This window comes from Anguilla anguilla, chromosome 13, assembly GCF_013347855.1.
Source record: "Anguilla anguilla isolate fAngAng1 chromosome 13, fAngAng1.pri, whole genome shotgun sequence".
Lineage (NCBI taxonomy): Eukaryota > Metazoa > Chordata > Actinopteri > Anguilliformes > Anguillidae > Anguilla > Anguilla anguilla.
In genome coordinates this window covers 8,138,506-8,154,351 of record NC_049213.1, presented here as the reverse complement: position 1 = coordinate 8,154,351, position 15,846 = coordinate 8,138,506, and the positions used below count along the sequence as shown (strand labels likewise).

Here is a 15,846-nt window from a genome sequence, read left to right as displayed (position 1 = left end):
TTATTTCTCTGGTTCCTCTCCCTCACCTCAAGTTCCGTTAACCAGCGCGCATTTACATGCACGGGCACCGCTCTCGAAACTGCCTGCGGAGGACGGGCCTCGCTGCTAGCGATGTGCAGGGCTTCCTTGATTAGCGCCCAAGGAGCGCAGGGCTGGATGAGGATGGAGAGAGAGAGAGAGAGAGATAGAGAGAGGGAGAGAGAGAGAGAGAGAGAGAGAGAGAGAGAGAGAGAGAGAGAGAGAGAGAGAGAGAGCCAGAGGAGGCCCGGGGATCCACAGCTGCTCGGCGTGATAAAGCCTCCACGCTCGCGCACAATCGAGGGCTGTGATTGGTGGAGGCCCCCGAGCACACCCCCAGGCAGGCCCGCGCCCTCCCCCCTTTCCCATCAGCCCCTGCAAACGCGCACGAATCCCAGCTCACCTCTGCGCCTTGTGCCAGTTTCTGTTCAGTGAATTTTATGCAAGTGGAAGCTTGTTCTCCCCACCTGTCATGCTCTCCTTGTCTGAACCGCGTTAATCCAGATTTAGCAGTGCGTGTTCTCCAACATGAGCTAGGTGGAGGGGGCGGGGCAGGGCAGGGAGGGGGCTGGTGAGGTGGGTGGGGCTGGTGAAGTGGGCGAGGCTGGTAAGGGGGCCGTAGCAGGGAGGCGGCTGGTGAGGTAGGCGGGGCTGGTAAGGTGGCCATGGCAGGGACGGGGCTGGTGAGGTGGGCGGGGCAGGGTAGGGGTGGGGCTGACTGTGGCAGGGGCGGGGCTGGTGTGATGGGCAGGGCTGAATGTGGCAGGGGCGGGGCTGGTGTGGTGGGCGGGGGGGGGTGCAGTGGGAGGAGCTGGAAGGGGGCGGGGCCTGCCTGTTTAATGAGCTCACAGCCAATGAGAAGGGCCGTCCTGAGTTCCGTGACTGTCAGCAGACGCTTCAGGTGTGTAGACAAGCTTCTCCTCCCCTGACTGATGCCAGAAGGCCCCAGCCCCTCCACTGAGAGGAACCCGCCTCGCCATTCAGCTCGCGTCTTCTGCTCGACGTCGTCTGTCACACGTGGACTTCCTGTCTGCGTTTTCTGAAGGGAAATGAGCGACGCCAGCATCGGGTGCTTACCGACGCACGCTCAGAACGCCACTCTTTCCCGCCGCGTTCCGGTTCGGTTTGCTTATTGTTTGGCGGATGTGTTTCCTTAAAACCTCATGAATAATGCATCCTGGCCTATATAACACCATCTGTTCACATAATGAGGCTGCAAAGGCTTGCAGGGGTGCTCAGAGGAAGCAGCTATACTCTTCTAAGATATTCCTGGAGAGAGAAAACTCCTAACAGATTTTTTGAATGGAAACACTCCATTTATTTGCATCAATGACATCAGCGTGGCTTTCTGTTTGTATTCTAAATCAACATGAGAAACAGCTTTCTCGGGTCTGTCTGTGTTTCTTTTTTGGACAAAATAAAATCCTTTTTTTTTTTTTTTTACCCAACTGAAATATTCTTAAATCTGAAAAAAGTGACCTGGCACTGATCACTGATTAAACCAAAAGCAAATCATCTACTAATCACCAGCTATAAAGCCAAATGTTCATTTTATATCTCAAGAAGCAAGACATCTAACCAAAACGAAACTGCTAATTACACAATATTCATTAGCAGGTGTGATCAGTAGTGACTAGCAGTGAGCATTAATGGTAGCTAATAATTCTCCGTTTTGAGAAGCCCACTCTTCAGCCGACACAGCTGCCCAGGAGCATACAACTGGCCCAATAAGCAGGCAGGAGTTTTCTTTATGTATTGAAATGCGTTCTGATGGCAACGTTAGATGTGATTGGTCGTAACAGGTGCATTAGATGTGATTGGTTGTAACAGGTGCATTAGATGTGACTGGTTCTAACAGGTGCAGTGCATTAGATGTGATTGGTTCTAACAGGTGCAGCGCATTAGATGTGACTGGTTATAACAGGTGCAGTGCATTAGATGTGATTGGTTGTAACAGGTGCATTAGATGTGACTGGTTATAACAGGTGCAGTGCATTAGATGTGATTGGTTCTAACAGGTGCAGTGCATTAGATGTGATTGGTTGCTCAGAGTAGTTATCCAGCTAGCTCAGTAATCCTGCTTTTTGAAATACCCCCCAGGATTACTGAGTTACTCACTGAGTAAAACCTGGAACCCGCCCAAATCTGGAACATGGACTGAAGTAAAAAGAGCCGTTCCAGGTTTTACTCAGCGCAGCTATGCAGCTAGCTCAGTACTCCTGCTTCGTGACACGGGTCACTGGTCAGGCCCACACGGAACAGTCTAGAGAGCAGCTGTGAAACACAAGCACGCACATCTGAGTGCTCACTCTACGCTAAGACCCCGGCGATGCTTTCATAAGGCTGCAAACAGCAGCAAGAAGTCACCATAGTAACACGAGTCAATAAATTGTGTCTGTTGTCCTTCAGGTAAAGAGGGACTGAATACCTGTTTTGGCAAAGAAACTGAAATGACCTTTTTCATGTAGCTCTGTTTGGTTTGGCGATTGCGATGCTCTTCTTTGTGAAAGTGCACTAAGGATTTATCAATTATGCCATTACCAAATATACATATAAAACAATTCGCAAGCCGATGTTACATAGGAAATGCAAGTCATGATGATTTCATTAGAGCTGCACAAGTAGACAACCCTATTCCACTTATTCCACCACTGGTCAACACTTTAACCCTCCTGTTATGTTGCGGGTCAAATTGACCCTTTTTAAAGTTTGAAAATCTAGGAAAAATACTTAAAATTATTTTTTTAGTATGAAACTTCTTCTACTGGCCTTAATTAGTGTAATCAACATTTTAAATGAAAATGGTTCATTTCATGTATTTGCAAACCCCCCCTGTATGGGGATTGACCCGGGAACATTTTTGCTGTACCTAAAAAATGAACAGAACAGGAGGGTTAAACTCTGCAAAACGAATAGAGCAATACATAGAGCGTGTACTTAGAGCAATAATTATGATCATTTACAGTACAAAATTACAATAATTGCCAGCATACTCTGTACAGAAATGAAAATAATTTTCAAACATATACTGTACAGAATGTATAATTGTGAGCATATACTGTACATAATGTATAATAGTCATGAGTATATACTGTACATAATTTATAATAGTTATGAGTGTGTGCTGTACAGAAATGACAATAATGTGGTAACTGTGTCAGTGACAGCAGCACTTACTGACATCACAATCCCAGAGAGCATTGCAGTCGTATTAGGTAAGCATATCTGGTGCATTTGTCAGTTAATTTACAGCTAGAGTAATTAACATAGTATAAGCAATCAAATGATGTACTAAATAATAATGTAGCAATTATTCATTATTGTAATTTAGTCAGAGAAATCTATAATCACCGCACCCAAAAAGGATTTCTATTGAACTGATGGGAAAAAGTTGCTTAAAATATCCACTGACTCATTTTCACATTAATAATCAAATTGCACTTGGAGATCAAAGCCTAATCTTAGATCTTCCATAGACCTTTAAGCATTTATTCAACCCAACCCCAGATAATTACCTGTCCCCCTGTTATGTGGTTGTAATACACATCTGCTGGACAGTATTACTTACTGAATAAATGTTCTTCAGTACCCCAAGGTTACTTGACTCTCAAAATTGCACTTTGGTATAAATGTATTTCCAAAATGTGTTTCCAAGAATTTTCCTAATAAGATCCAACAACATGTTTTTAATGGAATTGAACGCAGACCATGTATCATTTTCCCATTATCGGAAATGTAGAAATGTAAGCCTTAGCCCAAAGACACACTCCAGTATTTGTGTTTCTGAGGCTGTTACTCTAGTCTTCGGCGCTGCCTCGATTGGATTCATGTCTCTGTCAAACACAGACTTTTTCTGAAGACAAACAGGATTGTGCAAACGGGACGTACGACCTGATCTACGCAAAATCGTTCGGAAATGGGCCGTTAAAATTTCAAGCAGAGAATCTCCGCAATTTATTCTCCGTCATAACAGGGGTCCATCTGCTCATTCTGGAGCGTCGGGTGCCAGGGAAATGAACTCTATTGGATAACCGAGGATTGAAGCGGTTGAAGTCCTGCCACTTGCCCGTGCTGTTACTGAGACACGGATGCATTAAAACCGCACTCCGAGCATTACTGGGGTTAGACGGTCCAAAATCAAACGGTAATCTGATCTCGCGGCTTTAGTACTGCCGGAATTCCGCACGTTCCAATTACATTACGGCCCACCGGCGCATCTCCGTGACCGTTTATGGATGCTAATTTAACAGGATTCGAAATATAACCGCATTTGGCCCGAAAGGGCAAAGAACCGTTTGGCGGGAATCCAGGCAGGAATTTACTCAATCACCTCCCTAATGAAGCAGAAAAATGACCAGTGCAGCGTGCTCACTACTGAAGGTGTATGGGTCATTTTTAAAGACATGGCTCAAATTCAGTGAGTATGTTATGATAACATGGGTCTCTGAAACCAGCCCTAAGTATATAAAGGCCGAAAAGGTTAAAATAAGTTACAAAGTATTATCATAATGACAATTACAATAAATTACATAAATATTATTTAATTATTTATTTTGCTAATGTATTAATTATTGCTGTAATCTTTTTAAAACAATCTCGCTTAATTAGTGATTTGGACTGTTTATCAAACAGCAATTCCATTTCAGTCAAATCAATTTAATTCAATTTCCTTCCATCCGTGCGGAAAAAAGTGGTGCACAATCCAGTGCTGTGGAGCAAAGAGGACCCTTTTATCTTTTACTGGAGATTTTGTACACAGTGTTCGCTGGATGGACTTCACACAATGTTACTGTAAAAGATTACCATCATCACAAAGAAGATATAACAGCATTAAAACGCAAATCCGTTTCTGTGAACGTCTGCCAAGCTGCCACACTGCCCTCAGCCAGCTGTGCCCGACAGGAGTAGGGCCAGGAGGTGAACCCCATTTTAATCCTACCTGTTAGACACCTCAAGAGTCGGCAGGAGTAGAGGTAGGCGGTGAACCCCATCTTAATCCTGTCTGTTACACACCTTGAGAATCAGCAGGAGGCAAACCCCATCTTAATTCTGCCTGTTTGAGACCTCGAGAGTCAGCAGGAGTAGAGGTAGGAGGCCAACCTTATCTTAATTCTGCCTGTTTGAGACCTCGAGAGTCAGCAGGAGTAGAGGTAGGAGGCCAACCTTATCTTAATTCTGCCTGTTTGAGACCTTGAGAGTCAGCAGGAGTAGAGGCAGGAGGTGAACCCCATCTTAATCCAGCCTGTTAGACACTTAGGGAGTCAGCAGGTGAGCTGGGCTGCTCCCAGTCGTGTGCCATGATCTCCACCGCACAGAGCCCACAAGCACAAGCAGACAGCTGAACCTGCCACCGGGCGATGCCAGGACTCTCACAACACAACACTAATCCAGCTCATTTACACCGCAGCTGTGTGCGTGTGTGAGAGTGTGTGTGTACGCCTCTGTGTGTGTGTATGTGAGTTTGTGTGTGTGTGTGCACGCCTCTATGCGTGTGTGCACGCATGTTCATGCGCGCGTGTGAGTGTGTGTGTATGCCTCTGTGTGTGCGTATGTGAGTGTTTGTGTGCGTGTGCATATGTGTGCACGTGTGTGTGCACGTGCATGTGTGTATGTATGAGCCTCCTGAATTTCTCTGTCCTATATGCTGTATTTGATTTAGATTTTCCTGAGAGCTCTCCCTCACATGGTGTGAGCTGAATTTAACGGCAGTTTTCCAGAGAATTCTCTCTATTACTGTGAGCTAAATTTGAGGTTGTATGGAGTATTCTTTCTTATAACGTGTGCTGAAATGTAGGGCTGGGTGATATAGCTAAACAATTATGAAATATTTGTTGAGGGCAGTGACAGTAATGGCTATTGCCTTTCTTTTCAGGTTTTTCTCTTCAATTGCATTATAAATATCTGATGCGATTGTGAACATCCAACCTTCAGAGGCCACTGGAAATGCATCTGAAAAACATCACCACTGATATCTGTTGGGTGTTGATACGGCAGCCAATCAAAGCAGCCAGTGTGTACAGATTTCATGTGATGTGTTTTTGTCAATCGCATGAAAGCTACGAGGCCTTGCTGCTGATTGGCTTGTCTTATCAAGCTGTGGCTCTCAATGAAAATGGCCTCAGGACTAACCCAGCATTGCAGAGATTTATATCATAGGATCAGCATCTACACAAGTGCCACCTTCAGTTTTGCATTGGAACAAAAGAATGCAAAAGAACAACAAAGCTCCAACATTTATGCCCAAGAGTTTCCAGGGAGTGAACCCATAATACTGTATACAGTATCAAGAGTACAGTTATGGTATTGCAGTTTTGCCACATAAACACACACGCTCTCTCTCTCTCTCTTGCACACACAATAAATGAAAATTGTTTCTTGTCAAACATTTCACAAGAAAAATTAGGATAGACTAAATTGTTTAAAAATAGCAGCAAGGTGGTAAGCCTTGGTATAAACATTGTAGGGTACTTGGTAGCTAGCCTATGGAATGCTTGGGCAGAGTATTCTGACATGCATTCATAATAGCTAAATCAAACACACTTAAAATACAAGATTAGGCCAGCACAAGAACACATACAATTATATCACCTAAAAGATATATTTAGGAAAACATTTTTTCTTAAAAAAAGGTATATACTAAAGAGATACAGTACATTACCTAGAGAATTTGTCTGTAATATTTAATGATCACAGTGTGTGTAGCGCTGCTTGTTCTGAAATTTGTTGCATGCATTTCTTCACATGAGAATCAATGAGAAGCAATTTTTCCAAAAATTCTGAAGAAACAGCTGGAGCAGTAGCAGAATAAAAGTTTTGAAATGTCCAGCTGGTGAATCACAAAAACACTGGCTCTGGGGAAAAAACACAATTGTCCAATGAACACCGCAGAGAAAACGAATGGAGGAAAGTGTCTTTAGCAGTGCCAAGCGCTAATATGCCCTCATGAGTTCTCACGTAAAAAAATGGTGCAAGCTCAATAAAACCACAACTACCTTGCACACTCAATAAAATCACAACTATCTCGCACACTCAAAAACTCAATATAATCACCATTTTTTTCCACTCTCAAAAAAATCACAGCTATCTTATTCAGTAAAATCACCACCATCTTGCACACTCAATAAAATCACCACCATCTTGCACACAATAATATCACTGCTATCTTGCACACTCAGTAAAATGGCAACTTAACATCATTCTGTTTGTTCCTTCTGTTGCGCAATATTAAAAATAATAATGAGTTTACTAACAAGAACTCGACAGTGTAATTGTAAGTTAGTCTGTGTGAAAGGTCCTAGAATGCCAAAAATATCCATCATGTATATTTCTCCTGCATCACTAACTGCTCTTATATTTTACTGAAACATTGCATCACACAGGGCTGATTGCACTGTTTATGCCTGACTCCATTCACTGAGATATCTGGAGTATAATCATTTTTCTTTCATTTAATTTGCATACAGGGAGCATGCGGTGTTCTCATTCGCTACGGCAGTGTGCAGAGCTCCGCCTCCCTCGGGTAAGAGTGCGGGCGGGGCTCAATTGCCTTGGTTACCTGTTAGCGGCCATGTCAAAGTGGATCAGCAAATACACAGACGAAGCTGCTTCTACTATTAAAGTCACTGTCACATAAATCCAGCTCTGCGCAGCAAACAGAAATTACCCTTGTACAAACCTCCGCTGCGCCATTTTGATCAGGGGTGTAACGTCTGTTTATAATTTGATACCCAGTACAGCCGCATCAAGCGTCTCCATCGATTCATAGCCCTGGAAGAACACTTCAGGTAACATTCCTGCTGGCAGACCTCGCCATCATCCTTCGGATTCCCTTTTTTTTTCGTGATAGGCGCCGGCTGGTTTATGTGTCAAGGAGCGACGGCGGCGAGGGCTTTGATTGGCCGAGAGGAGGAGGAAGGAATGGGCAGAGGAGCCCGCCATTGGCCAGTGAGGGACCAGCCTTCCGGACCAGCATGGCCATTCATTACCGGTTGCTATTACCCCTCGTCTCAATCAGTTTGCCTCCCCCTTGTTTCGTGGTGATGTATGAGGTACAGAAACTCCCATCTATCTGCAGGGCAGGTCCATTTATCGGCCCCGCTGAAAAATAGATGGTGTATGGAGTGTAATTTGGTGCTGGAGCAGAACCCTGTCCCTCTGGATGTGTCAGGGGGGGGTTTGATTAAATCCCCTTTATGGGAAATCAATACTTTCTTCATTAGAGCGCTCTCAGTGAAATCCCCCTTCTTCATAAGCATCGGACCCCTGAGCCACCGAGAGGATCGGGTGGGGGAGAGGGCCTTCCGGTCCACTTCAGCAGGATGACCGTAACGCACACACAAACACACACACACACACACACGTACACACACACACACACACATGCGTACATACACATGCACGCACACACACACACACACACGTACACACACACACACACACACATGCGTACATACACATGCACGCACACACACACACATTATGCACACACACAGACACACACACACACACACAGACACCCACACACACAAACATAAGCTCACACACACACAGACATGCACTCTCTCTCACACACACACACACAAACATACACACATACTGTATGTACGCACAACCTCAGTACCTGCACTACAGTAAAATGCAGGTTAATTACCACTGCACCTGCAATCCATTTACACAGCTGGATATTTACTGAAGCAGCTGAGGTTCAGTACTTTGCCCAAGAGTACAAGAGCTTCAAATCTACAACCTTAGAGTTACAAGCCCAGTTCCCTAACTGCCACTGTCTTATTGCCACAAACATCAGATAAAGATAATAACTGACTATAGGGAAAGTAACCTCTATAACAGAATGAGCAATGGTGGCCAAAAAAAATTTTTTTTTTTAAAGTGCTTTTTCAACAATGTATACACAGCAGCAGAGAGGTAGGCCAGGTCACATTCACTTGTCTCTGCATACACACAATTTATTTACTGCAAGACAGTAATATAATGTATCAAAGATAAATTTAAAAGGCGTAAATCCTCATAAGTATGGAATGAAATATTGTGCAGTGTAACATTAGGTACTAAAACAAGCTAATATACCCAATACCCCATATACTAGAATGCCTGTAACAGTTTCTGCATAGCTAAAAAGCTAATACTGCCATAAATTAGGCAGGACTTCCCCAGTTTATGGGCCATTTACCAAATTGTTTCCCCAGGCAGATCAGGACATCTGTTTTCTTTTGGGAACAGTTTTGAATCTTACAGCGATCTGTATTTATTGTCATACTTCGCGATTGGTTGGCAGACCGCGCCAACGCTCTGAATCGGAGAGGCCTGCGTGCACAGGGGTGCACGCTGGGAAGGCGGACGATATCGACGTGCCCGCTGCGACTTGCGTTCTTCCCCTCTTAATCGGCGTCCTCCTCTCCCGCGGTCCCGCCCGGTTTCTGTTCCCCCCCCCCCCCCCCCCCCCCCCCCCCCCCGTAAATAATTTAAGCCGCCGCCACGAGAAAGAAAGTCATTTTCAGGGCCGACACCCGTCTAAACCTCCGGGGCTTCGCTTGGCTTGTTGACAATTAATTAAACGTGTTAAACGTGCGTGCGCTAGCCAGCTTGATCTGCACAGAGCAGTGAAGCTCTCACACGGGCAAAAAAAACCAAAAAAACCCCAAAACTGACTCAAAGTGGCTTTATCCCCGTCAATCCCCCGTGTACCCCAGCGATGTCAAAGCAAACACGCGACACGTCTTAACTCTCCAACTGTTATCATTGACTCCGTTCCATTTGCTGAACAACGTGTTTGTTTATCGAAAGGAAAATGAGGTGAAGGAGGAGGGGTGGAGATTTTTAGGGTGGAGGCAAACAGTCGGGGTGAAGGAGAGGTTGTGACCCATTACAGCTGTTCTGCGCTCATTTGATGAAGGAAGGAATGGATTCTGGGTAAGAATTCTCAGCTGTTCTCACATAATCAGAGTCCCTTCTTTGCTGAAAATAATATCAACAGCACTAACACGTCTTATAATTCAATACAAATTATATAGAGTATGTGGCTTTGAGTTAGTCTTATGGGCCATCTTCATCCCAGCTAAAATAAACGTTCATATATTTATATGCATTAAAGTATTGCCTATGACTATCTTCCTCACCATTTGTGATATTTAAACAATAAATAATCTATTCTTATAACTAAACACCGTTTGCAGTGTATGAAATGTAAAGTCACTGAAAATGCAAAACTAAAATAAAAACCCATTTCTGGGCTAATTCCATGTATCCATCTTTTCGGTGTAGAACGTTCGTTCTTTATTATCTACAGTTTAACTGCAGTTCAGTTGTTACTTTTGATTATTTCAGTATTTGCTTATATAATGTACGTGTACTCTTGCTCTGGCAGTGAAGCGAGTCGCCCAGTGCATGCTGGGATAGGCTCTAGCGCCTCCCGCGACCCTGACCAGGAATAAGCGGGGGGTAGATAATAGACGGACAGCCCTCTTACAGAGCGTATAGCTGATGACATCTCCTGCAAGGTGCTGGGACCGTTCTCTGCTTCACTGTGCACGGTGATGATCAGGGACCGAAGACAGCACCACGGAAAGCTCTTCAATAAAAAACGTGAATAATAATTCACACGCGCCATTTTCGGCTTTACTGTTCTCCAAAAGGGCCGCAGAAAGCTCAGCAGTGGAGCAGCGCAGACAGACGACGTGAAAACCGCTCGGAGAGTCCGCCAGTGCCAGCTAATTTTATTTTTATTCAATTATAATTTCTCGTTATTGAAAAGGGGAGTCGAAGCTTCTCCTCGTGAATGCGCTCAGCCATTCCCAAGGTTAAGGGTATGTGGTCACGGAACTTCACGAGAACGAAATCATCATTACAGGTTAACAGTAGGTGGGAGCGTGTGCTCCAGGTTTGTCATGCGCCTGCATTGAGTCCAGTCTCAAGGTAAAATATAATTAGTTTATCTGCAAAGTTCAGCCATGGGTGAGAGCAACCAATTTAAATGAAACTGCAGGAATCCAGCATCCTGTTATGAGATGTTAGTTCTTTTTTTTTTTTTTTAGTTCACTACATGTTTATAGTATATACATTGGGACCCATGAGCACATTGGTTACTGGAGTAACCAAAATATAATACAGATATTCTGTATTCTCTTCAATTTAATCTTTCCAATTTAATACTCTGTGTAATAAGAAACAGTCCTCAACAAAAAAAAAAATATATATAATATATATATATATATATATATTCAGCTCAGTCAGAGCATTAAATATTAATATGTACAATCTATTAATGCCTCATAACATTTTTTCTTTTCTTTTCAGTATAAGAAACAGGCTATTGAAAGGACTTTAAACATTAAATGTTTAGATTGAAAGGATTAAAATCAAACACATGGACAAGGTTGGAGAGATCCGTTCAAAGATTGGAGAGTGAAAGGATAATGAATTCCCTGTCCATCAGAAATGAAAAGCTCAGTAGGGGGCAGTGTTCTCCAGTCAGACCCATATGTAAGCAGAGCGGTATTACAGTCATGCAGAGAGAGTCCCCCAGAAACTCTCAGATGCTTTATTTATACAAGATAACTCAAGAGCAAACAATTATATTGTAATAGAAACAGTGTTTCCAAATCTGTTTTTGTTCGATGGACTGTGGATTTTGAAGTTGCAATTTTCCCTCAGTGAAATATCTACCTCCTACTGTACTATGGATAGGCAAACTGGGCTGGATTAAACCTGCTGGAAATGTGTACCCCACACAGACATATCTAGCATGAAAAAGCAGTTCAGTTCACAACCGCTGGACCAACTGACACAACACACAGCGAGCACTCATTTTGATTGGCTAGCATATGCCTGTAAACAGACTAATTGTGCTTGACTGAACCCCCCACCTAATGCTTAAAAATATGATTTTCCGCACTAATTTCTGATATAATTACTATGACATTTAAACACCGGCTACAGGAACAAGGTCCTCCCGCCAGCATGGAGGTTTTCTGTGACCTTTCACATCATGGGGTGCTCTGAGGAGGAGGTGTTTTGGAGAAGTGTGCGTAGCACACCTTACCCAGTGTTTAAGGCTTCTAGCCTTCACCCGCCATTGGTGCACCTCACTGCGCTGTTCTCAGTGTGTATTTCAGGTGTATGGACAATGTGACTGGCACAGAGCTAAGTAGCTCACGCATTATAGAGAACTGCATGTGTCAGTGATGACATAAATTAACTGTTAAAGACTTCAATGAATGCCAAAAGCCACCCCTGATATTTCCAAAGGTCTGACATTTACATATTTTATAATAACCTAGCAGGCATAGCACTGCACTGCATAACGACATAATCATTTAAATGTAAATTTCAATTTATATACATTAACAGCCTATATCTGTAATTAAGAAATTAATTAGTTGAAACACTGTTCCAGTAATTTAATTCAGTAGCAGGGGCAGAACAGGCAATATTATGTTTGAGTTATGGTGCCAATGAAGACTGCACCAACAATATTCACACTCGCTCAAAAATTTGTACGAAGCGAATGTAGACAGAGTCCAGATTGGCCGGTAAAATGACAAAAGCAACTTGATTCGACAGAGCAAAATGAACGGTTCAGCACCTAACAGAAGCATTAAACTTTCCTGTTTTTAAAAGTGTGTGGTACATTTCCCAGTTTACTCCTGTGGAGCAGTCACTGCCGTGATCAGGATTAGTCCTTATATAACAGACTGAGGTCTTGAGCGCTCACATTATGTACAGCACAGACAGCAGCTCAGTGGAACAGCATATAGAGCCAGTCTACTGACAAGCCTGACCCTGACAAGCTGAAAGCAATGTTAAACTGCAACCAGGAAGAAAGACCAGTAACGTCCTGATAAAATATCCATGAATTTAATAGTTAAAAGTAAAAAATAATAATAATAAATCTTCAACTGACAGGCCAGGTTAGTCTCTTGAGATTCACAATCTTTTTTGCAAGAGAGACCTGGCCAAGAAAGCAGTCAAAACACCTGTTACAGGCAATGACACATTTAAAACATAAAAATCACAACTACACACATAAACCATAGAAATCACATGACACACATAAAACATAAAAATCACAACTATACACATAAAACATAAAAATCACAATTACACTCATAAAACTTGAAAATCACAACTATGCACATAAAACATAAAAATCACATTGACATACATAAAACATAAAAATCACAATTATGCACATAAAACATAAAAATCACAATGACCCACATATAACATGATGACACAGAAAAAAAAAATTACATTGAAACTTAAAAATGAGAAATCCTGGTATTTGAATCAAAAAGCACAATTATCGTCCCCATTTGTGTTGAATTCCAGGTCTTTGACCCTAGCTTCAAATTCACTTTAAGTAATCAGCTTTGGTAATTTGAAACATTTTTGCAGACCATTCCAAGAAGCAGGAGCAGTGCTATGTCTCCATAATCTAATATAGAGAGAAACGTGGAAGAAACGAGTCTCTTACTGGCTTCAAAAGAAAAACAAGATTTGTTCTAAAATAAAAGCCTTTCACTAGGCATTCAATGTGAGATCTGAAAGTAAGACCATCATCAATCAGAAGACCCAAGTATTTATAGCAGGATACTTTATCTAAACATTTTCCTTGCTTTGTTGCCAAAGAGGGTAAGGATATAGATTGGTTGGGCTTGGTGAATACCATGAGTTTAGGTTTTTACTGCGTTCAGTACAGGCCGATGGAATTGGGACTGCACAATGTTAGAAGCAGACCGCAGACTCCCAGAACCCTCAGCCAAGCAAGGAGCGCAGCGACGGAGAACCACGTCATCACAAAGTGTTCACGTTTCCAGTACCTCGGGAATCGGTGGGGTGCTAAATTTCATTTTAATTGAAAGCCACTGATGTACCTCACAGGTGAGTTATCTGTGATTGAAAGACACTGCACAGGTAAGTTATCTAAATCAAACGGATTTTTCCTTTGCTCTTATGCTTCCAGCAGCACTTCTCTGATTCTGCTCAGATTCCCTTCAAATTTAAAGGAGACCTTTAGGGTGAAATTAGACTAAAGTAAAAGTTAAAAAAATAAAAGTGTTTTGGCAGAGCGTCAATGTTGATGTTATTAAATGAATATAAGCTAATTATATTCACACAATGCTCAATACCATCCGATACAGCCAGTTGTCCTCAATGGTGGCTCAGTTTGGCTGGTAAAAATGCTGAGTGGCTTGTGACTTCGGAAAACCACTAGCCACAGTGGCCGGTGAGCCGAAAAAGTTAATGTCAAACCCTGGTCCAAACTAATCCTGAGAAACTCTTCAATTCAATTCAACTCAACTTTATTTGTATTGCACCTTTTACAGAGACACTGTCACAAATATGCTTTACAGCGGAATTGAGCAAAAAACTACAACCCTGAACCCCCAGAAAGCGAGGACCATAAAAATCTACCATCCTGTAGGTTTTCACTCCAACCCCAAAAAAGCACACCTCATAACAGCTAGAGATGTCAGTGAGCTGCAGATTAGTTAGTAGAATCAGGTGTGCCGAATTACGGTTGACATGAAAACATGTATGTTCATTAAAAATACATGTTTTTATGAAAATGTTATTCAAAACAGACACACACACACACACACATTCTCTCACAGCTGTACTTTGGAATCCACTGCACCCAGAGCAAGACGCATGCAAACGCCAAATAAACTGAATTGCATTTAAGAATAGTTCTCAGTTACAGTATACGCAAGACGCATATAGCCAGATGCAAACCAGGTTTGGACAGTCAACACCACCAATGAGCATACAAGAACGTAGCACGTGTTCACTGGATGTTTTTGTAAAAGGGCACGTAATGTTCACAGGAAACTCAATGCTGACATGCTTCTCTTATAAACAGGCTACAGGAAGTTGTGACTGACAGGAAGGCAGAGTCGCTGCAATTCCATTGCTGCGCTGGAGGCTTTGAAAAGGAACATGTGCTACTCAAATCATATTCAAGCTGCTAATTGAAAATATCAGCTGGTGGTGCCGCCTGACTATGGATTTATACGTGTTTGCTTGCTTGGGAAGAGGTGTTTTGCAAGACAAGAACAAGCTCAGAAAAATAGATGTGTTTAACATAGCTCTTACCCGAGGGAAAACTGAAATCTCAAATGTTATTTTGAATAAGACGTCCGTTCTGTAGTCTCCCATTGACCCCCTCACAAAGACCTACAAGGCATCTCTTCTCCGGCTAGCGGAGGTCCATGGAGCGAGGCCAAGATGGAGGCCCTCCTTCAGCCAGTCAGTACAAAGACAGAGGGCGAGAAACAGGGCGGCAGGACGTGCGGCAGAGTCAGGGCTGCGGCTGTTTGAAACGGGGAGGAGAGGGTGAGAGCCCGCGCTGATGCCTCTCTGCTCTCAGGCATGGCTCTCCGCTCTCCTGGCGCTCGTTAGCAAAGATCAAACCGGCGTTTCCGAAACCCTGAGAGAGAGCAAGCGAGAGAGCGCACAAGGCACGTCACTCTCCCTCTCCTCTGCTGCTGCGGCCTCCTCCTCATTATCTCTACAGCTCTCCCACTCCTCCTCTCCTCCTCCTGATCCTCTCTACAGCTCTCCCACTCCTCCTCTCCTCCTCCTGATCCTCTCTACAGCTCTCATACTCCTCCTGTCCTCCTCCTCTCTACAACTCTTCTACTCCTCCTGATACTGTCCCTCTCCTTCTCCTGATCCTCTCTACAGCTCTCCCACTCCTCCTCTCTTCCTCCTGATCCTCTCTTACATACTCTCCCTCTCCTTTTCCTGATCCTCTCTACAGCCCCTCTGCTCTTCCTCTCCCCTCCTCCTGATCCTCTCTACAGCTCTTCC

General features: G+C 43.4%; 1 protein-coding gene across 2 annotated transcripts in view; it reads right to left on the bottom strand.

Moving 5' to 3' along the window:
• raly (RALY heterogeneous nuclear ribonucleoprotein) overlaps positions 1 to 15,846 on the bottom strand; it is a 77,170-nt gene that overhangs the window by 19,981 nt on the left and 41,343 nt on the right. The gene's annotated exons all lie outside the window — the stretch shown is intronic.